This window comes from Ursus arctos, unplaced genomic scaffold (genome assembly GCF_023065955.2).
Source record: "Ursus arctos isolate Adak ecotype North America unplaced genomic scaffold, UrsArc2.0 scaffold_34, whole genome shotgun sequence".
In the NCBI taxonomy this organism is placed as follows: domain Eukaryota; kingdom Metazoa; phylum Chordata; class Mammalia; order Carnivora; family Ursidae; genus Ursus; species Ursus arctos.
This window is the reverse complement of record NW_026623030.1, coordinates 20,064,171-20,084,988: the sequence shown is the minus strand read 5'-3', so window position 1 is coordinate 20,084,988 and position 20,818 is coordinate 20,064,171. Positions and strand designations below refer to the sequence as shown.

Here is a 20,818-nt window from a genome sequence, read left to right as displayed (position 1 = left end):
TTTCTCGCTGGAGGCGTCTGCAGTTGCGCTAGACCCGGCTTCACCAGTGAGCGAGAGAGCGGAAAAGTCTCTTGCCTTAAAAAAAAAAAAAAAAAAAAAAAACAACTCTCTGATTTAAGCTCTCTTCTACCAGCGCTATCAAAACTTGAACTGCAAACTGGCTTCCGTTCGCCCTCCTCCTCCTTCCTCTGCTCCGAGCCTCCGGAGGGTGTCTGGGTTGCAATCCGAGTCTTGCCGTGCTCTCCTCCCGCGCCTGTCTTCCTTGTCCTAAAACGTGAGCGAAATCGTTTCCTAATCTGCGTCCAGACGCGCAGGGCAGGGAGGATTTACGGGGGGGGGGGGGGACTGAAAAGGGGAGAGGGGGAGAGAGAGAGGGAGAGAGTGAGAGAGAGAAACAGGAGAGAGAGAAAGGGACGGAGTGGGAGAGGGAGCGCGAGGAGAGGGAGGGAGCGAGAGCGAGCGAGCGAGAGCTCCGCGCCACCCTCCTCCGCCTCTAGAATTCCCCGGGCGTCTGCTCGGCGGCTCTAGAAGGTCGGGCTCTGCTGTGGGCTGTGGGGAGCCGGAGGCCTCTTGATTGGCTCTTTGACGCTTTCGGACCAATTGTGTTGCTGCATAGGCGTGGTTTTCACAGGTCGAGTGCTGAGGGATAGAGCCGAGTTATAAAAAGAAGGTGTCGGAAACTGTAACGTCGCAGCGCCGCATCGGTACTACTGCCTGTCCTGTGAATATGTCAACATGATCAGAGGGAGGGCGGGGAGCCACTGGGGAGCGCGCGCAGAGTCGCCTCTAGGTGGCTTATCGAGAGATCGCTGCAGCCCCAGAGCTCGCTCGCCGGCGCTGGCTCAGCCCACGTCTGAAATGCCTCAGTCATCCAGCCCGGGATCAAGGGAGGAGGCAGGGCCCGGGAGGAAGGGGGAGGAGGAGGGAGCGAGCGAGCAGGGCCAGGAAGGCGGAGAGCGCGCCGGGCGCCGGGCAGGGGCGCTCGCCTCTCGCGCGCTCGGCTCGCCTCGCCTCTCCGGCCGCCGCCGCCGCTTCTCTGTGCGGCTCACCCTCTCGCCGCGGCCCTGGGAGAGCCAGGCGGACGGCCGAGTCCCCCGTGAGCTGCTATTCCGCCGCCGGGCGCCACAAAAGGCGGTGGCGGTGGAGAGGCGAGCGCCGAGACTCCGGGCTTGCGCGCTCTCCAGCCCCACGTGGAGCCAAGCTCCGCCCGGCCGCCGCTAAAGGGCTCCCGAGCTCGGGTGGCTCTCAGCGCCGGACTCCCGGCATCGGGGCTCGTGGGCTCCCGGGACACACGCGTGCCGGGGGCCGCCCGCTTCCTCGGGCGGCACCCGAGACTGTGGGCGGAGACCCAAACACCCCGGCGCTCCTGCGCGCCGACACGCGCCAGCACCCTGGGACCCAGCCACCCGCGGGAAAACACGTACACGCAAACACGTACACAGCCTGCGCCGCGGGCCCTGGCTGCGCTCCCCCGGGGATTTTTCGGAAATGCATTTACCAGCTCTTTTAGGTCTTGTCTTCTATCTGAATCCGGGCTCCCCGAGTTCCACCTGAATGTGTGCGTGAGTGTAGAGCAGAGAATGGAGACCGGGACAGAAGGAGCGCAGCGAGGGACTAGGTTCTGGGCCTGCCCCCGCGGAGCCGCTGCCCTCACCTCCCCGGCCAGGGGCGAGCTGGTCGGGGAAGGTGCGCCCTCCTAGTATCTTCTCCAGGCATCGCACTTATCTCTCCGTGCACCCGGGGACTTATCTCACCAGAAGTCGGGGGTGAATTTGTAAAACAAACCGTGATACGCCCCCACCCCAGAGGCGAGGTGACTGGTGCAGTTCAGGTAGGGTGGGGGCTTCAGCTCAGGGTGAAGGCGAGGGAGGTAACTTACGAATCAGACCTGTCGCCGAAATGATATCCGTTACCGCAGGTCCCTGTCTGGGTCACAGGATTCCCCAAACCCACATTTCTCGCTTTGGGGGCGAGGCAGTGAGTTGGGCGTCCCTGCTTAGATGGAGGGAAATCTTGGGTAGAATGTTCTTTTATACCCTTCCTGAGTTGAGAGCTTCCTCGAGTGGAAAGGAAAGGAGAAAGGGCTGGTTTTGGGGCCTAGGGGGTTAAGAAACCCAAGGCTTGATGTGTGTGTGTGTGTGTGTGTGTGTGTGTGTGTGTGTGTGTGTGTGTCTGTGCGTCGACAGCCAGAACCGTCCTTAGTTTGCCTTGTGGACCCCCAAGCCCCCAGCCCCCAGACTCCGAAATGGGAGAAAGTGGAGGGTGAAAATGCACTTCTTTTGTGGGCAACCGCCTCGAGATAGGGGCGGAACTTTTGAGGCGACAAGCTTTTCCAGCCTCGCATTTTTGACGCACATGGTTAAGAGCGCTTGGCGCCAGCGCTGAGAATTCCCTGAAGTCACCAGAGAGAATGGAGTGGTTCTTCGAACTCCGTCTGGCTCGCCATCTCGCCCCTTTCTTTCCCTTTCGGCCTGTCTTTCTCTGGCGTCCTCTCGGGGTCTCTCTGCCGGTGGTTGAGAAGAGAGAAAGAGAGAAAAAGAAGAGGCGGCGGGGGCCCAGGGTGTCGGCTCACAACGCCCCCCCATCCCCCGTCCTTAGCGGCCCGATCCTGGAGGGTGCGAGAGGCCAGGCCTTCCCCCTCCTTACGCCGTCCACCGAGGTCACCGCAGGGTTTCACGAGTCTCTGGAGGCCCAAACTCACCCCCCTCCCCCACATTGCTCGCCGCCTGAGCCCCGGGGCAGCGCCGCGGCACTTTCAGGAGCGGCCCCAAATCCCCGCGATCTGGTTTTGCCTGCACTCGCCAGCCAATCTCTGCCCGGCCGCTCCGAGTGGAAGGAAAGCAGTTCTGCTGGCAGAATGCGACTGACCCCCCTCCTTAGTCTCTCGGTGCCCCAAGCGTCCAGATGCTCGGGAGAGAGACATTTTCACCAGGTCCTCCGCTTCCGGGCCTCCCTTCAGCCTCGGACCTGGGAAGGGAGCTTGCTAATTTCGCTTGTAAATATCTCGACTTGCCTTTGGCCCCAGAGTGGACCGAGCTGGATCTCTGGCCCTCACACCGCCCCCTCCCTCAGATGCCTGTTTTTGCCCGCAGCTCTAACTTAACCCCGGGGTCACCCCAGTTGCCACTCCACATCCTCACTCCTATTCTTGCTTGCAAGGGGTGGGAGGGAAGAGAGGAAAGTTTGCGGGGTTCTGATTCGAAAATGTCCACGTCTTGCTAATGGTCTGCAAACTTCCGCCAATTATGACTGACCTCCCAGACTCGGCCCCAGGAGGCTCGTATTCTGCAGGGAGGCCGCGGTAACTCGGGATCAAAAGCGGGAAGGTGCGAACTCCTCTTTGTCTCTGCGGGGCCGTCGCGCCCCCCTCCCGGTGGGTGATAAACCCACTCTGGCGCCGGCCGTGCGCTGGGTGATTAATTTGCGAACAAACAAAAGCGGCCTGGTGGCCATCGCATTCGGGTGAAACATTGGCCAGCGCCTTCTGGAGACTTGTGCCAGGCCTGGCAGCCGGGGGAACGCACAACTTTTGCGCGCCCCCCGGCCGGAGGCTTTAAGCTCCAGGCGCGGGGTCTACACGGCCTTCTCTCTCTCTCTCTCTCTCTGTTTGCAGACCCCCTCCATAGTCTCTGCCCGCCGCTGCGCTCAACAAAAGACATTCGGGAAACATTGAATGAGTCTGCCCCTCGGCAGAGTCTGAGGAGCGGGCGGGAGAAGGGAGCAGGGGGGCTCAACTTTGGATCTCAGGGGACCCACGGAACTTCTGATGTCCCCCAGATATTCCCGCACCTTTTTGCAGGCCTGATTTTTTTTTTAATTAAAAAAACCCAACTCTCCGTATCTGTAATGCCTACAGTGTTTAAGGCCAAGCGAGGTGTGTGTGTGTGTGTGTGTGTGTGAGCGCAGATGGTAAAGTGGGGAAGGGGCAGAGCAGACTCAGAACAAATTTCCTATACAGACACACAAACGTGAAACCAAGCCACCACCCAGGCCACGGCAGGAGAGAAGCCAGCCTGGCTGCGGAATCGCCCAGGAAGCCTCTGCTGGATCCTACTTTTCCCCATGGCACGGCCTGCCTCAAACTAGAAAGGGGACCAACCGACCCTTTGGTGACCGAATAGTGTTTATCTGCAGTTTACAAAAAAAGGGGGGGAGGAGGGGGAAAGGATGGTGGGTAGGCGGGGTGGTTTACTTTGGCAAGTTTGCTGTAAATATTCCCTTCAGCATGTGTGAGGTCTGGCGAGGGACTATTACACGCTTATTCCCTCTTAAACTTTCACCCCCGTTGGCCGCCCAGCTTTTTTCAGTCCGAGGTGTCGCTAAATTGGAAACTCTGTTGACATAAGGACATCCGTGTTTCTCCAGGGGTCTGAGGCCTAATTAAGAAGTTTCCTAGGGTGGTCGGTCAATACATAAACTTTTACTGGGGAGGGGCTCTCTGGTCGCCTGGCAGTGTAGCGATGGTTCCCTCTTTCTGCTCAATCCCCCCCGCCCCCCACTTTGGATCTAGCCCCCCCTTTTTTTAATTGACCAGCTTTGAAACTAAGTGTCTGCTTTAGGGCTCCCATCCTCCTGGGCTCTCCATTCTGCTAACTGGGGACTTGATTTTCTTACCGCGGATCCCACCCCCACACCCCGGGAACTTTGTGTTTGTGATTCCTGCTGCGAAATGCTGCTAGCACCCTCCTCCCCACATTAGCACTCTGGTGCTACCCCAAGCCTTGACTCTGCTGTATGCAGTTCTGAACCCAGTGGAGGACCTCTGCATAGACCAGGGAAGCTAGATTTTCCTGCTGGAGCTTTGCATTCACTGGACACACACACACCCCCCCACCCCAAGCTTGCTTTAAGAGTTCAGTTCCTCCCTAGCCAGGAGTCTGCAGGATCATTCAGTTTGATGGAGAATTAGCCTGTCTTTCCTCCCTCTGGGGACAGGTACAAGCCTCTTGGTTGGACCAGACAGAGTACCCATCTTTTATTTCTTCTCTTTTCTTTTTTTTCTTTTTTTTTCTTTTCCTTTCTTTCTTTCTTTCTTTCTTTCTTTTCTTTCTTTCTTTCTTTCTTTCTTTCTTTCTTTCTTTCTTTCTTTCTTTCTTTCTTTCTTTCTTTCTTTCCTCCCTCCCTCCCTCCCTCCCTCCTCTCCTTCCTTTGTTGGTGTCCCTGGCTCTCTGTACATCTTTCACTGTACATCCGTTCTTGCCCTGTTTCCCTTGAACTTGCTCTTCTCTGCCTTGCATCTGTCTTGTTCTGTTTCCCCTTCTTGTCTGTCTCTACCTGCCCCCCCCACCTTTAACTTTTCTTGTTTCTTCTGTTTCTGATTTACTCTCTTTCCCACTCTTTCTGCCTCTTCTGTCTCTCTTTCTAGTTTGTCTGGCTTTCTTGACCCTCTCTGAATTCTCTCCTGCTTTTCTGTGTTTCAGGATTGCCTCTGTATTCCCTCCCCCACCATCTTTGCCAGTAACGAAGACAGGCTGGAGCTGCCTCTTCTTAGGGTTCAAGCTGATACCTCCCCCTCATGCCCTTGGCTAGGAAGAAGATAAGGTGTCCTGAGAGATAGAAAGGGGTCTGGGCCCATTTGTGTAGGTCGGAAGTATCACCTTCTCCTTTTGGGATCCCCAAAGTCAGCCTCCCCCACCCCAGAATCTCTCCCCCTCCTTTCTACGTCCTTTCAAAGGCAGGAGCCCAGGGTGAGAGGAGGCATGTCTACCCTACAGCCTCGGCTCCTAGTCCCTGCCTTGCCCCAGCAGCACAGGGCTTTCCTGTAAGGCACATTTCCCTGTCCTCTGACAGCCCTCTAAATTATTGATCAGGGCGATTCAGTGCAGAGTCTGAAGTGTGTGTGTGTGAGAAAAGATTGTCAAAGTTGTCTAGCTCGGGGAAGCAGTATTTTTAGGACGGAGGCTCACTTTGGCGCCAGTTGGTTTCTGCTCTTTCTAGGGCACCATCCGTTATTCGCTTAATCCTTGCTTATCGTACCTCCTTTTAATGTAAATATGGTTTTGGCAGAAACAAAATGGAAAGATTTCATCCCCTGCATTATTCTTATTAGCACCTACCTTTCATCAAAGCTGATCGCCCTGGAGAATGGCAAATTTGTACATGGCTAGTGATTTAGATAAGTTGGAAGGGAAACGGGGGTGGGGGGATGAAGTGTGTGTGTGTGTGTGTGTGTGTGTGTGTACGCGTGTGCGTGCGTCTGGGGAGAGTGCCTTTCATACACTGTGAAGGGTTTCTCTCTCTCTCTCTCTCAGGAAAAGGAACTAATTGTGGTTTCCTAATTTCAAACCAATCTACATCTTCAATGTTCCCTTTGTGTGTTTTACCCAATTACTTAAAAAAAAATAACGCATGGACTTTTCTTAGTCCAGCAGAAATGAATTCACGAGGAAGAGGCCGGAGAATTTTTCCTCTCGTCTTATCTGACCCAGAATCAGCAAGACGCAGGCCAGAGCTGGCTTGGCCGTCAGGCACTTTTGACCACCCAACACCTTTGTTTATTCAACATCCTCTTTCCAGATTTTCAGTCGAGACAGGTAAGGGTGTCCATGGTCCCTCAGCGATTAATGCCAAGAATCTGGCTTGTGGGGTGGGGGTCTAAGGGACAGAATACTTTAAAAAGCTGGAGGAAAAATACCTCGGTATGCTCTCCCATCCCCGGTGGCAGACTGGGGGTTCCTCTGAATGGGAGAGGTGACTTCCAGGGTTCCCCGCTCCTCCCCGTTTTTCGGCACCGGTGGTGGTGTTTGGTGCCAGTGGCTGGGGGGCAGTGGGGATGAGGCCCAGGGAACAGGGAGGTGTGTCAGCGAGGGGGGCACGGCTCATGACATTCCGCTACTGTCAGGAAGGTTGGCAGGGCCAAGAAATATCGGCTCCTCCAAAGCTGAACTAACTGTCCCCTCCTAGCCACAGACATGTTTTCTCAGTTGGAGCACAATATCCATTACTATTTCCCGTACTGCGTTTCAATTAAAGAGGGTGAGCGCGGAGAGGGACTGCAGGAGATAAATGAAAGAGAAGAGTGGACACAGAAGTGTGTGTGTGTGTGTGTGTGTGTGTGTGTGTGTGTGTGCGTGCTCCTTGTCAGCCCTCCATACAGCCAAGGTAATGTTTCCATGTCTCCCCAACCCAGAGCAGATAACACACCCAGAGATTCATATCCAGCAAATCCCCCAAATGTAGCTGTCCCTGGGGGAGCTATGGCTTTGGGGAGGGGTTTGCCTTCCCTTGGTGGGCATGGGGTTCCAAGGACTGGAGGGGTGTGAGCATTTAAGGTTCCAAGTCTTACTGTCACATCAGAAGCTGTTAAAACCCCTTCTCCCTTGTACAATCCTATGGGAAATGGAACTTTTTGGGGTTCTAGGACACAAGGTGGCAGGGAGGGATTTCACCTGCTTCTCTGGCCTGCCTGGCAGGTAGGGGCCTCTGACACCTGCTGCGAAGGCTAGGGTACGAGCCTTAGATTCAGGGTCCTGACTCCAGGCCTGGTCTGTCCCCCAGCAGCTGCCCCGCACCCAGGGAAGCTCTCTGGCCAAACTGTCTCCTCACAATTTGGAACCCAGCCCCAGCTCCTCCACCGCTCTGTCTTCTGTGATCACTGACCCTGGACCAGGGCCACCCAGAAAACGGGTGTGGAGAGGGGGCGTCGCTGTACCCCAGCGTCAGTCTTCATTACCTGACAATCTGGGTAGCCACCCCCTCCCCTGTGTGGGTAAAAGAAACTTGAGGCCTCAACAATGTATCTTTAAGCCGGAGGTGCCTTGCTCCCAAACAAATCATCCCTGTCTGCAAATAGTGCCCAGCGAAATCCTGCACGATTCTCTCTCGTAGAAGATCCAGGGAGCTGGGGGGTGGGGGAGGGGGCAGCTGGAGGGACTCTTCTCTGTCTCCCAACCTGAGCTCCAGGTCTGGGTGACAGTGTGACCCTGGCGACCCCAGAAGCCTTTAAAAGTCTCCAGCTTGGGGCCTGAATACCTGAGGGCTCGAGAAGTCTCTTTCTCTTTTCTTTTTAAAATTTTATTTATGTTTAAGAGGAAGAAGAGCGAGGCAGACACACACACACACACACACACACATATACATAGAAAGAGGGAATGTTTGGAATTGTCAAAGCGCTTTTCCTAAGAGTTGCTTTTGCTGGCGCCCAGACTTCAGTTCATTTCATCTCCAAGCCAAATATTAAAAATCCTTCTTGCAGGCGGGCGGGAGGGCAGAGAGGAGCGGCCTTCCAGATCTAGGAACCTTTCCTAGCAATGTCCTTTCCAACTTTCCCTCGGAAAAGGAAAACTTGCGCCCCCTCCCCACCCCGTTCCCCGGCAATGAGTGTGAGGCAGCGACAGCCCAGAGCTCCCCGTCAGGTCCTCTCGGCGATGGAGTCCGCCCCGGGGTGCTTCCCCTACCCCAGCACCAGCCTTACCCGGGTTCCAAATACGGAAGCTGGACGTGTTCCGTGCGGCTCCAGGCCTCGCCCAGCGCGGAACCCGAGGAGGCGCTCGCCGCCTCGGATTACACCCGCACCCGGGGGGTGGCGGGGTCGAGGCTTGGGTCCGGCCCGGCCCGCCGCACCGGCCCGCAGGGGAGCAAAAAGGGGGGGGGGGTCCCCGCACCGGCTGGCCTGCCCCGGCCCTCGATCGCGGGGAAGGTCCCGCCAGGCCCAGGAGTCCCCGAACCGCGCGCTCCGGCTCTCGGCGCGGTTACCTGCTCTCCCTCCGCAGCTACCGGGGCGGGGCGAGCAGGCTCCCGGTGCGAACGCAGAGAGCGCGCCGGCCCGGGCCGCGGAACGCAGGCCTTTCCGCTTCGAGAGCTCAAACTAGGGTTACAGGGGTGCGGTAAGGAGCACCCCCTCTCGCCCCAACACCCAGCGTCCAAGTTGTCTTTTTTACAACAGTGATTCCCACCTCCCCCTCCACTCCTGCTTGCAAAGGGCAAATCCGGGGTGGTTAGTAAAGACCTTCGGCGCGGGGGGTGCGGGGGTTACCAAAAATCAAGGAGAAATGTAGCACTCTCGGGCTCTCAAAGTGATGGAAAAAAAAATTGAAAGGAGATAGTCTCCTGGGGAGAAAAACAAGGCAACCGAGCTGAGTCCGGAGAGAATCTTCGTGTACAAAGAGAGGGTGGGGTGCGAGGGAGCGTTCTCCTCTCCCACCGCTGGGGTGTGTTTTTACATGTTTTCTTAACAGCAAGTTCTATAAACAGGTCAGCCCTACACTGCCAGCCGAGGGAGTTTGAGGCCGTGTCTGGCTGCGGGTGCAGACGCCTCTCTTTCCCGCTCGCCCCCCTACAAGCCAAACGCGCTGGGGGCAAGGCCGCGGAGGGGGCGCGCTACCTCCCACTTCTGACTCGGAGGGTACAGTTGCTTTTGAAATAACCCCTCTTGTCTTCAGACGGTAAAATATGAGTTCCCCACATGTCTGACGCTGGTCTTCTGGTACCTCAAGCAGGGTTTGGGGAGGGGGGGTGGGGGGCTGCTCTAATTACCTCTGCGCTGAGTGGGGGTGGGGGGGATTCTCTCTTTTCAGCCCGGCCCTGCTGGGGTGCCGGGGCGCATTATTAAACCCAGACGCTCCGTCCAGGAATTGGGGCCATGAGGAAAAGATTTACAATTAAGCCAATTGGGGCCGAATACAGCCATCCAAGTTCGCAGGTGTAAATAATGCCTTGCATTTTTTTTTTTTTACCCTTTGCAAGGGACTTCATTTCACCGTTTCCCCCCCTCCCCCGCAGCTCCCACCCCTCCACGACTCGAGTCCTTTAGAGGAAAGTGCGGAGGAGGAAGACGGTGGGGGCAGAGTTAGGATTTTTCTATTAGACGTTAAAATATGATGATGCACGCACTTTTATGTCGGTGTATTAATGCCGTGAATAACCAGGACGACTCCTCTATTTCATTTCTCCGTCTAGAATTGGAGAATTGTTGGAGTCACTGCAAGGCCTCTTGAGTGTGGGTTATGATTTATTTTTTATTTTTTTATTTTTAGGGAATGAGACAGATTTCAATAACGATAATGGAGTTGAATTATTATAAACTTTTTTAGTTGGGGAGATCAGGTGAAGGAGAGGTAAGGGGCCAAAAAAAAAAAAAATCCCCTTTAGTTGGAATATCAGAAGATTGCCCCAGACTGAATCTGGAGGAGAGGAGAGCCTGGCTTTCTGAGCTTTCTAGGGCTTCATTTTAGACCTGCCTAATGTTCGGGGAACTTGCTGAGCCCTGTATGGGCCCAACTTTAGGGCTATATTCCGTTGCATTATTTAAATGTAATGGAATATGCATGTGTGGTTCAAAATGTTCCATGTGGGTACACGTGTGTACATACGGACATTCCAAGTAGCCCCAAATATGAAATTAAATCTCAGATTAAAAAATGCATTGCAATCACACCCCACGGGTAGACTCCCATTGGATCAATATAGACAGAGTTAAATTTGTTTTGCAGCTTCGCAGCTACTCCTTTTCTCTCCGAGCAATACAGTCTGTTACAAATTACGAGGGAATTGGAGAATATGCCCCCCGCACGCTGTTGTTCGGTATTCTTAGTCTTGCATTAACCCGCTCAATAATATATGTAATATGTGTGTACACAGGCACTTTTCCAAAAAATTAGCGATAACATTCCGGGTGTATGAAGAATGGTGTTTTTCTCCCTTCGCATTTAGGATTCGGTGCGCGCGAAATTGCCACTCCGGACACCCATCTCGGGGGATAGTCGCCCACGGAGATCGCGGGGGAGGAGGATTTCCAGGCTGGGTTGCATGCAAGGGCAGGGAGTCAGAGCGCCTGACTCCAACCAGGATAAGGTCATAGGTGTAGAATTAAGGAGGCAGGATTTAACACGTCCGTTCGCAGCGAAGGGAGAGCAAGAGTCACAGGATGAACCCCCCCTCCCCCCGCAGCCGCCACAGGAAGGTTTCCAGCAATGGCGGTGCAAACACCTTTCACATTTTTTCTCCTTCCTTCTTTTCTTTCTGCTCGCCCTTAGAAAAATTCCCTGTGCCGTGCCTGTGTTGGGCATAAATAAAAGGGGGAGGGTGGTGTTGAACGCCGGGTGAACCCGAATCAGCCTCAAGCCGCTCGGGAAGTACGTGGGGAGGCGAAGGAGATAGCTGCGCCCTCATCTCCGGGGTAGGGGGAGGTAGGGGGTGGAGGGAGGGACTGCTTCCCACTTGGAAACCTGCGCTCCTCGCTTCTGGAGAAGCTCGCCGGGAACCTCTGCGGAGGGTGTCCCTGCCGTCTCGCCGCTGGATGGCGCTCGGGGGAGACGCGGCGGCGGACAGCCGTCCTCCGAGGGCCCCGCAGGGCCTGAGCCAATCTCCACTGACGCGCGCGGGGTTGGGACCTCAGTTTTGAGCTACCGCAGTGGCAGTTCCGGATGCACCAGGAGGCCAAGGCTGTTCCTGGAGGCTGGGGCGGGACAGGGTCCCTGGAAGTTGGATCCAGAGAGGCTAGGCTAGAACCGGGATGTGCGGGAAGGGGGTTCTTAGCACAAAGTAGCGCCTCATTTCTAAGGCGCCACCGGTACTCGGTCTTGTTTACCGGGAAAGGTGTGTGTGTGTGTTGGGGGGGGTGTTTCTGGAAAGGAGGACAGCCAGATAGGTGTGGAGATGCAAAACGGGTACCCGGTTTGCAGAACCTCCCGATCCCCCGCCCCCTTTTGCAAAGGCCAGTCTTGTGCTCCCCTGGGCCAGACAGGCTCGGTGGAAATCGGAGTGGCTGGCGGTACCAGCCTGAATTGTACCTGGAACTGGGAATGTCAGGGTTGGAGTTGTACTCCGATCTAATGGAGCCCTCATTTGGAAGTGTCTCTTAAGGCTCCAAGACCTCTTGCGCACACAAAGGAGGAGCTGTGGCTGCCGTATTGGGAAGAACAAATTCATCCAGCACGTGTTGAGCTTTTACTGTGTACCAGACACTGCGTTAGACTTTATGATCTGGTCAAAGTTACTTAAAGAGCTAGAAAGGAAGAAAAAAATCAACCATAGCCAAAGAGGTTTATTGGCCACATGGTCCAGCTAGGAGAGTCTAATGTTAGGTCTCTATTTTGTAAGCTCCTAGGAGAGGACTGACTCATCCTATCTTCAGCTCCTATCACAGATCACAGTGCTACCTACAATTGGTAGGTGCTCGGTGAATAATCTTCCAACAGAGGAATAAGAGTCAACGAAGAAGGGGAGAAGGACAAAAGGGGCTTTTCCGTGCATTTGGAAACAAATGACCACTCCCAAAGTGCATTTTTAGAAAACCAGCATCAATCTTATTAGATGCTCCCTAAACAGATTCTGATATGTAAAGCGAAACAGTGAAAGGATGGTAGTGGGAAAAGTTTGGTGTAATGGATAGAAATATCCACTAGATCATCCCACAAATATTGGGTGACGGGCTTCTCCGTCCAGGTAGTCTGCTAAGCGCTGGAGACACTGGGTCCTGGCTGGCCTGATGCTCATTCATTGCGATGAGTATGTATACATATGAATTTCCATTTTAAAGATGAGGAAAGTTGAGGCCCAGGAAGGGTAGGGTGGGAGAGGGCTTCTGTTCAAGGTCTCGGGCAGGAAGGCCAAATTCAGTCCAGCCTCAGCTTTTCTGCCTGCTGGGGGACATTTGGCTGGGTGGTTTTCTGTTCCGAGGAAGAGGCAGCAGTGACAGGGAGCCCTGAAAATCCCGATGGCCCGAGACCTCATCGCGGGCTCCCGGCAGTTTTCAGGAGTAAGGAGTCTACACCCCATCGAGGCTTCGCAAAGGACTTTTCCCCAGATCTGCTCACCGCAGCTGCGAGCCCGGGACTGTGCTAAAGGATCTAACTTCTAGACTCTTCCATCCGTTTCTACCAGGCAGCGCCTACACCTTGCTAGGACTGGACAGTGTTGTCACTCTTCACGGACAGAGAACTGTGGGAAGGAAGATAGCTAGGGAGTCTCACCCAAGGTCGCATTGCTAAAAAGTGACAGCAGAGAAGCCTTTACAACCCCTTCCCCTCCCCAGGATTTTACGTTTCTGGGCAGACCCCCTTCCTCATTAGTACCCCAGTGACCAGCGCAGTCTGGCACGTTCAATGTGTTCATCAAGTGTTTGTTGATTGAATAAACTAATCCTTCTTTGTTTTTTTGTTCTCAATAAAGCCCAGAACTAAAAAAAAAAAAAAAAAAAAAAAAAAGGAACAATGATCGAATAAAGGAGAGTGAGGTGAGAAGCTCGGTTTCCTGACGTGCTGCGCGGGGGTGGGGCTGGCTTGGGTCCCCTGTGCGTTCTGGCCCAGCCACTTCCCACTAGCTTTACAGAGACGGCTGTGATTTCCTTGCATCTATGTTTTAATCCTAGATTTCGTTCGGTTGATCGATGAAGGAGACAAGTTGACCCACCGTGAGGTTGACCCGCCGTGAGGTCAGTACAATCGATGAAGTCCCCACAACCGCTGGGAAATCACGGCTGGGGTGGCACGCTGGGTTCCCACCAGAAGCTTTCGGGGATTTGGAGTCTCTCGATCCCTGCAGTCGGTATTGAACCGGAGGGAGGATGGGGGTAGCTGGGCGGGAAGAAGGCTCCAGCCGCATCCGAGTAAGCCTCTGGGTCCACCAGGCCAGGAGAGCGCTCTGCACTCGCATCCAGCCCGGCGGAGCGCTGGGGAAGCGCACTGATAGATTTCGTTCTGGAGCGCCTTGGCCTTGGAATCAAGCACCAGGATCGTTGCGCAGCAGGTCTGCGCTCCGTAGCCCCAGCTTCCTCGTCTGCGAAACGGGGTTTTTATGAAATGCTGTTTATTGAAGACGGCATTGTGAAATGCTCAGGTGGGTGATAACGTTGTAAGAATTTTCCTACCCATCCGCTCATCAAATACTGCAATCGGAGGAGGCAGGAGCCTTCTCCATGAGCTCCATTCTGCAGATGAGGAAACTGAGTCATGCGGAGAGATACAAAGACTTGCCCGCAGTCCCACAGCCAGTATCTTCTGGAGCTGGGATTCCACCTGGGGATTGTGTCTGTTATTGTCTGGCTTTGAACCTCGAGGCAGGAGGGGCCCGGCGCGCACACACAGTAGGCACACAGGGCTCACCTGTCCGCTTTACTTCTTTGCCCTCTGTGGGGGAGAAATTCCATTTAACCCTTTCCCAGGCTAAGCTGGAAACTGCCTTGGCCCATGGGTCCCTTCTTTCTGGAAACTCAAGCCACCGGTTGGGCGGGGTGGGGGAGGAGGGAGTGTGAGTCTGACAATCCTTAAACTCTGGCAATCCTGGGCTTTCAAGATTTTTTTTTTTTTTTGGTACGAAGGAAGAAGTGTGTGTGTGTGTGTGTGTGTGTGTGTGTGTGTGTGTGTGTATGTGTGTGTGGAATCAATATGGTCCAGACAGCCCTTCACAAAGGGGCTCCAGTCGGGCGCCTCAGCCTCGCGCCCCCGCCCCACCGCCCGCGGCGAATTAATTGGGCCCTGAAAGAAGGGGCGACGTAGCTTCCAGTTAATTAGTCAAGAAATGAATCAAGCCCCAGCGGCTTGGCAAAGGCCCCTGGGGCGTGGGTTTTGTGCAAGCCAAATCAGTCGGTGGGGCGCTCCCCTTGGGCTCGGTAGGGCGCGGTGGGGAACCGAGCCGGGGCGCCTCTCGCCGTCCTGCGCCAGGCGCCTTGGGCAGGGAGCGGGTTCGCGCACTCCCTCGGGCTCTCGCTTCCGTTCTCTGCTTCCCTGTTTCTGCATCTCCTCTCTCGCTGCTTTTTTCCCCTTTTCCATCCGGGCCAGAGCCTTCTCCTGTTCTCCCCTGCTCCCTGAACTTTGCTTGGGTTTCCTATCCCAGCTCTCGCTTCCCCTCTCCCTGCGGCGTGGCTCCCCAGGTTCTCAACGGAGACCGGTCGTCTCTCTCTGAAGTCCCATCTTTGGGGCACCTGGGTGGCTCAGTCGGCTTCATGATCTCGGGGGTCTTGGGATCGAGCCCCACGTAGGGCTCCCTGCTCAGCAGGGAGCCTGCTTCTCCCTCTGCCCCCTGCTGATGCTCCCTCTCACTCTTTCTCTCTCTCATAAATAAATAAAATCTTAAAAAAAAAATAAAGTCCCAGTCTCAGCCTAGTAGGATCTGGAGCTGGGTGGTGTGAGGACAGCACTGGAGATGTTGAGAATCCTTGACTTAGGGAGACCGGGTAGAAATGAGCCCCAACTTTGGATCCCTGAGGCCTGCTGTGTGTTCCTGGGGACACGACTCTTCATCCTGGGGTCACCTTGGATGGGGCTCTGAACGGTGGTTAGGAGAGACTGCTAGGTGGTTTTGAAAGAGCTTGGTAACTGGTCGTCTGTGTCCCCATATGATAGGGACTTAGGATTAAGGCAGAACTGCAACACACAAGCAATGATTGGGTGCCTGCTGTGTACATTCCTTCCACAGGATCTCCAGTCATTCCCTGTCAACCCAGGCAGGGAAGACCAGGGTGTTTTCATCAAAAGCAGTTCTGTTGCAGGGAAGGGAGGGGAGGCACAGATCGTAAACCCAATTATTTCAAGGTCTTTTTGTGCCGCGTGCCAGCTTCCTGCACTAAAGGTATGGAGGTATGGAACTCAGGGCTCAGAGCCAGGTAATGGTTTTCCCGCCCCGCCAGGCGAGGCTGAGGGTTCCACCCTCTAGGGAGGCGATCGCAGGGCTACCGGATCTTTCGTCCTCCAGGCCTGGCCTGGCTCGGGATGCTTATGCACAGGCCGAGGGTCGCCAGCATCACCTCTCCTCCTCCGCTGGGCGCGAAGGCCTGAACCCCTCCGACTCTGTATGTCTCTCCCGTCTTTTTGTCTTTGCAGCTCTGTCTCTGCTTTAGTCTCTCACTCCCTCAGTTGCACCTGGAATCCGGACTCTGAAGTGGAGGTCAGAACGTCCAGCTGCCGCCTCCCGCCGGGATCCGAGCCGCGGAAGCCAACCGAGTGGATCCCATGCGCTCCCTGCCGTGCCCAGCGCCCAGCCCCTTCCCAAGCCGCCTCCAGGAGGTCCCAGACGCCAGCGGATGATTTTGGCGAACGCCTGCGTTCCCCACGGCAGCCCGGACCCGCATGTTTTCTTCCTTCTTTTGCCGACTTGGCCGACTTCGGCTTCATTCGAGGCTCAGAGGTGCCTGCGCCGTGCTTGGCTCGGCTCCCGCCGCTCGCAGGAGGCCCGGGACTGCGGTTTCGGCTCGCCGCATCCCTGCCTGGCGCGCACGCAGCACTTGGCGAGCTTCCCGCTCACGCGCTTGGCGCCAGCGGCTCTGAGCCTCAGTTTACCCGCTCCTTTCCGGTTAGGGAAGTGACGGTCACGTGGTTAGAGGAGGAGGCATGGAGAATGGATTGGCTGGTGGTGGGAGCGCAGTTGGTGTGTGTGAAGAGGGGGGAAGTCAAAATGAGCCATGCTTCCTTTCCCGCTCCCCTTCACCGCGGACTTTTACCCACCTCCAGGCACAGAAGAGGAGACGAAATGCTGGTGCTGTCTCGCTTCCCACCCTAGGAACGGAGCCCACCAACGCCAGGACCCCAGTCTTCTCTAAGGGCCACCCACAGCCTGTGCGCCTGTGTGGGTGTGCCGGGCTGTAGGCGAGGACAAGCCTGGTCCTCGCCAGCAGGTGCACGCTTGGGGGTGTCCGGAGCGGTTCCTCCGTGGCTGCCTGCTCTGCTGGGACTGCTGCTGCTGGCCTTGGGACATTTGCACACCCAGCTGTGGTTCACTGGGGCAGTGTTGACGCAAGTCCTACCGAGCTTTGAGAGGTGGCCTATCAGAGCCTTAGAACTTCGGATGAGTCTATTAGCCCTTCTAAGCCTCAGTTACCTGAAAACCAGGATAACAGGTCCTGCCACAGAGGACATGGCAGGGGGGAAATGACATCAGGTGTGTGCATTGTCCAGCCACACCTTGGCACATAGTAAATGCTCATTAAACAGTAGCTGTTTGGACACCCTCAACTCTCTGTGCCCAGTCTGTATCTCGTCTACTCTTAGTATATGCTTAGTATAAATCATATACGTTTGAGTACTTAGAAGTTTTTATCTGTATATTTTTAGAAGACTACCTAGCATATATTGAGCCCTGATCTCTGTTAGTAATACTCGTGCCCGGGTCTGTTCCCAGCTCTTCCTGAAGCTCCCTTTCTTGCTGTCCTCCCAAGTAGACACCCTGGTGAGATGCTTTCTCAAGCTTCCCATTCAAAGCTTAATGCCTCTTGCGCCCCCTTCCCAAATCCCAGGATCTCAAAACTGCAAGGGATCCTTAGAGTGCTCCCTTTCTCCTGTTGCATGGGAGTTAGGGTCCCAGCTGGGCTTAGGGACCAGGTGTCCTGAATTCAAATCCAGGCCTTCTCCACCACCCCAGCCCCGGCCCCAGGCCCCAGGTCTTCTCCAGCCCCCGGAGGTGAGGGAGGGTTTCTCAGATCTCTTGAGGAAAAAGAGTTTGTGGAGGATGGAGGAACAATGTTATTGGTGGTGGGGGGGGGGGTGTCTTGCCCTCCATCAGAGAGGCAGGGCTGCATGGGAAGGCATTTCAGGCTCAGGGTGGGGCCCCAAAGGCCTCTGGGCTCTCAGTGTCACTGTGCGTGACTCCCAGGCCCAGGCTTGTAATCAGCAACAGGAGCCCACCTTCCCCTTCCCTGGTCCTCTGGGATCCTGCAAACCATGGCAGGGGGGCAAACCAGCCTGACAACTCCGCGGTGGGGAGCAGGGGGTGGGGGAGGAGAAAGAAGAGAAAGAAGGATGGAGAGGTGGAGGACAATGACAGGGAGAGAAGGAGGGAGGGAACACTTGGGGAGAAGAGGGAAAGGAGAGAACAGAAAGAGAAAGACAGGCAGATACTGAGAGACAGAGCCCCTTACATGCCTGGAGGGGCTGGGGGTGGGTGGGAGGGACCTGGAGGAGAGCCAGGGAAGGGGGAGAGAGGCAGTGTGGGAAAGAAGGACAGGAGACAGGGAGACCTGGGTCAGGTGGGGTTGCAGTGGGGGCGAGAAGACAGAGAGTAGGAGCAGAGAGAGGACCGAGTGCAGAGACAGAGGGAAGCGCAGAGATCCAGAGATGAGAGGGACACAGAAGCTGGGAGAGGCAGAGAAGAGAGACAGTGCGGGTTGGGGGAGCAAGGAAGGCGCGTGGGGAAGGCTGAAGCTGCTGGGGAGCGCACAGCCCACCACACCCCTGCCGCCCTCCTTCTGTATTACTTAACATTCAGAGATTATCTAGCACCATATAAATGCCTCCATTAAATCATGATTGAGCTGCTCCAACTGACGGGTTCCCGAAGTAGCCTCCAGCCCTCAGGGAATATGGTTTTCAAAACCATATAAAGCATCAGATACCAGCAACATAGCAGATAGGTTATCATTCATTAGGGGTTTCCAGGGGCCCCCCTACAAGGCCTTGGGGTGGGTGTGGGGAGAGCCTGCGAGCCAGCAGGGTGCAGGGAAGATGGTTGTGTTTCCCTCTTTTGCCCACTGGCTTGGCGTCCAAGCCCCTCTCCTCCCCCAGCGTGCAGCTCCTCAAACCCACAAGGAGGGTTTGGTTGGTGGGGTCTAGTTGGCCAAGAAGAGGAAGCGTTCCTCTGGAGTCCTCCAGATTCCCAGAGTGCATTTGTCGGGATGGGGAGGGGCAATGCAATTCCCTAGAGGCTCCCTCTGGAGAGGGACGGGGTGCGGATGGCAGGGAGCAGCCCCCGCTACTCCTGGGAAGACAGCTTTTTGCTCATGGGGTGGGGGGCCGGGAGGCAGGAGGCGGGGGGTTCGTACTAGCCAGGAGGCTGGTGAGGGTGACCCATCACTCCACCAGGAGCAAATAAAGCAGAGCTCCCCTTCCCCATAACCCTGTCTCCTCCCTCCTCCCGCACTGGCCTCCCAGTCTGCCCAGAAAGGTATTTTGAAAGAACAATTTAATGGTAGCAAATAAAAGGATTTCTTCTCCTTTTTTCCCCTCTTTTCTTCCCTTTTCTTTCTTTTTTTGTTGCAAAGGCTTGTGTTTGCTTTGCTTTAACAAACAGCTGATAGTTTGCTTTAAGGGAGCTAAAAAAAAATGTACCCACAGGGCAGGCGGAGCATTAACTGTGAACACGCACATTTGTGTGTTTGTGTGTGTGTGCGTGCGTGTGTGTGTGTGTGTGTTTAGGCCTCTTGAGCGGGCTTGCAGTAATAAATGGGACCTGCTTCAGGTGCAGAAAGATGGGAGGGGTATCGGGAAGGAGTGCATGGACAGATTTACACCTGTCCCTCCAGCTGCCCTCAACAACACTTACAGCCTGCAGAAGTGACCCTTGGTGCCGACTTGTCTGGAAGCCATCAGGGTTAGTTTTGAAGCAGGAATCCTCAAGTGGACCAGAGGGTGAGCTTGCCCCCCCCCTCCGCCCTGTTGCGGTCCTCAAGTGCTGCCCAGTGGAGTAGTCTGGCTGCCTCTCTCTCCCTCTCTGCCCACCAGCCCCTCCCTCCACATTTCCTCTGTCAGACAAATACATCATTGACTTTCAGCTGCCTTTGGTCCTGCCGCCTAATGAGGGCTGGGCAGGGTGCAGGATTCGGAGCCAGCGAGCATCACGGCCACCCTCCTCCCTCCTCTCAGGAGCCGGGTCTGGCCCCAGGAATCTGTGTGGGATTTCTAACTCCACCTTCCAGCCAGTTTCTGCCCCCTGCCACCAGCCCCACCCGACCCCACTGGCCAGACAGTTGAGTGACTGATAATATCCAGATGCCTCTGGAATCTTGCTCCCAGTCCCTCCAGCACTCTGCCTGGTCTGTGCAAGTGGGGGCAGCGGGCAGCAGACATCCTGCCCTGAAACTTGTTGCCACCTCTCAGAAGCTGATGAAAGCCCCACTCAGCTGGGCCCTTCAGGACGGGGGACCCTGGAGCCAGGACACTCAGAAGGCATGTTTGACACCCATGCTGGGAACTTGGAGTCCCTGGCTTTCTACCCCCGGCCCCACAGAGGTCTAGGGGACTGAGAAGGGGCAGATGGCAGGCCACGAGCGGCCAGAGAACGTCCGCCACAGGGAAAGGCCCTGCACTTTGCCCCGAGGAATGAACGGGCACTGGGCGAGTCTCCGGCCCCAGCTCCCCTCCTGGTAAAACTGAGGGTGGGAGGGGGCGTTGTCACAGAGCACACTCTCCTTTTACAGATCTTGGTACCATCGTCATAATTATTTCCTTAATATGTATTTTTATAATCGACTCGCTTTTTCTTTTTCTTTTTTTCTTTTTCAAGATTCTATTTACTTTTTTGAGAGCGAGAGGGAGCACAGAGGGAGAGTGAAAGGGAGAAGCAGACTCCCCACGGAGCAGGGAGCCCCATGTGGGGCTCGATCCCAGGCCCCTGAGATCATGACCAGAGCTGAAGGCAGTTGTTTCGCCGACAGAGCCCCCCCAGGCACCCTGTCGACTCACTTCTTCAAAATACCCGATTTGTTGAAAATGAAATCTTTATCTAGGTAGCGTAAAAAAAAAAACCCTCCTGCCTCACTTCCCAGAAGTAGAAGGGAACCGGACCGTGAAAAGGAGTGAAACCAAGGCAATGTTCCGGGGCCCGCTGTCTTCTCCGTGCTGATGCGGGGCTGCTGTTCGCAGGGCGTTCAAGCCCGCTTAGCACCCGCCTAAGACTGGACTTCACGGGAGGGTCTGGGGAACAGGAGGAGAGGGGACTTGTTTTCTTCCCCTGTGATTCAGAGCCATACAAAGCCACGTGCTGCTCCCACACGTGTACCCCGTGGACATTTTGGGGGACACCTCTCAGTGTGCTTTTCTGGAGCTTTCTCATAACACAGTAACATTAATGGTCATTTCGGGTTTCTGGGCTCCGCTACGGTCTTCCTTTCCGTCACAGTCAGGCCTTCGCTTCATTGATTCCATTGCCAAGAAGGCCTTCACCACCTTGTGGG

At 55.3% G+C, this 20,818-nt stretch overlaps 1 long non-coding RNA gene across 1 annotated transcript; it reads left to right on the top strand.

Annotated features, from left to right (window-relative positions):
- Window positions 1-190: 190 nt before the first annotated feature.
- Window positions 191-16,886, top strand: LOC113267003 (uncharacterized). Its single transcript, XR_008957033.1, has 4 exons — window positions 191-274; window positions 6,364-6,533; window positions 13,310-13,372; window positions 15,759-16,886. It is a non-coding gene; the product is annotated as an uncharacterized LOC113267003 (long non-coding RNA).
- The last annotated feature ends 3,932 nt before the right edge of the window (window positions 16,887-20,818 follow it).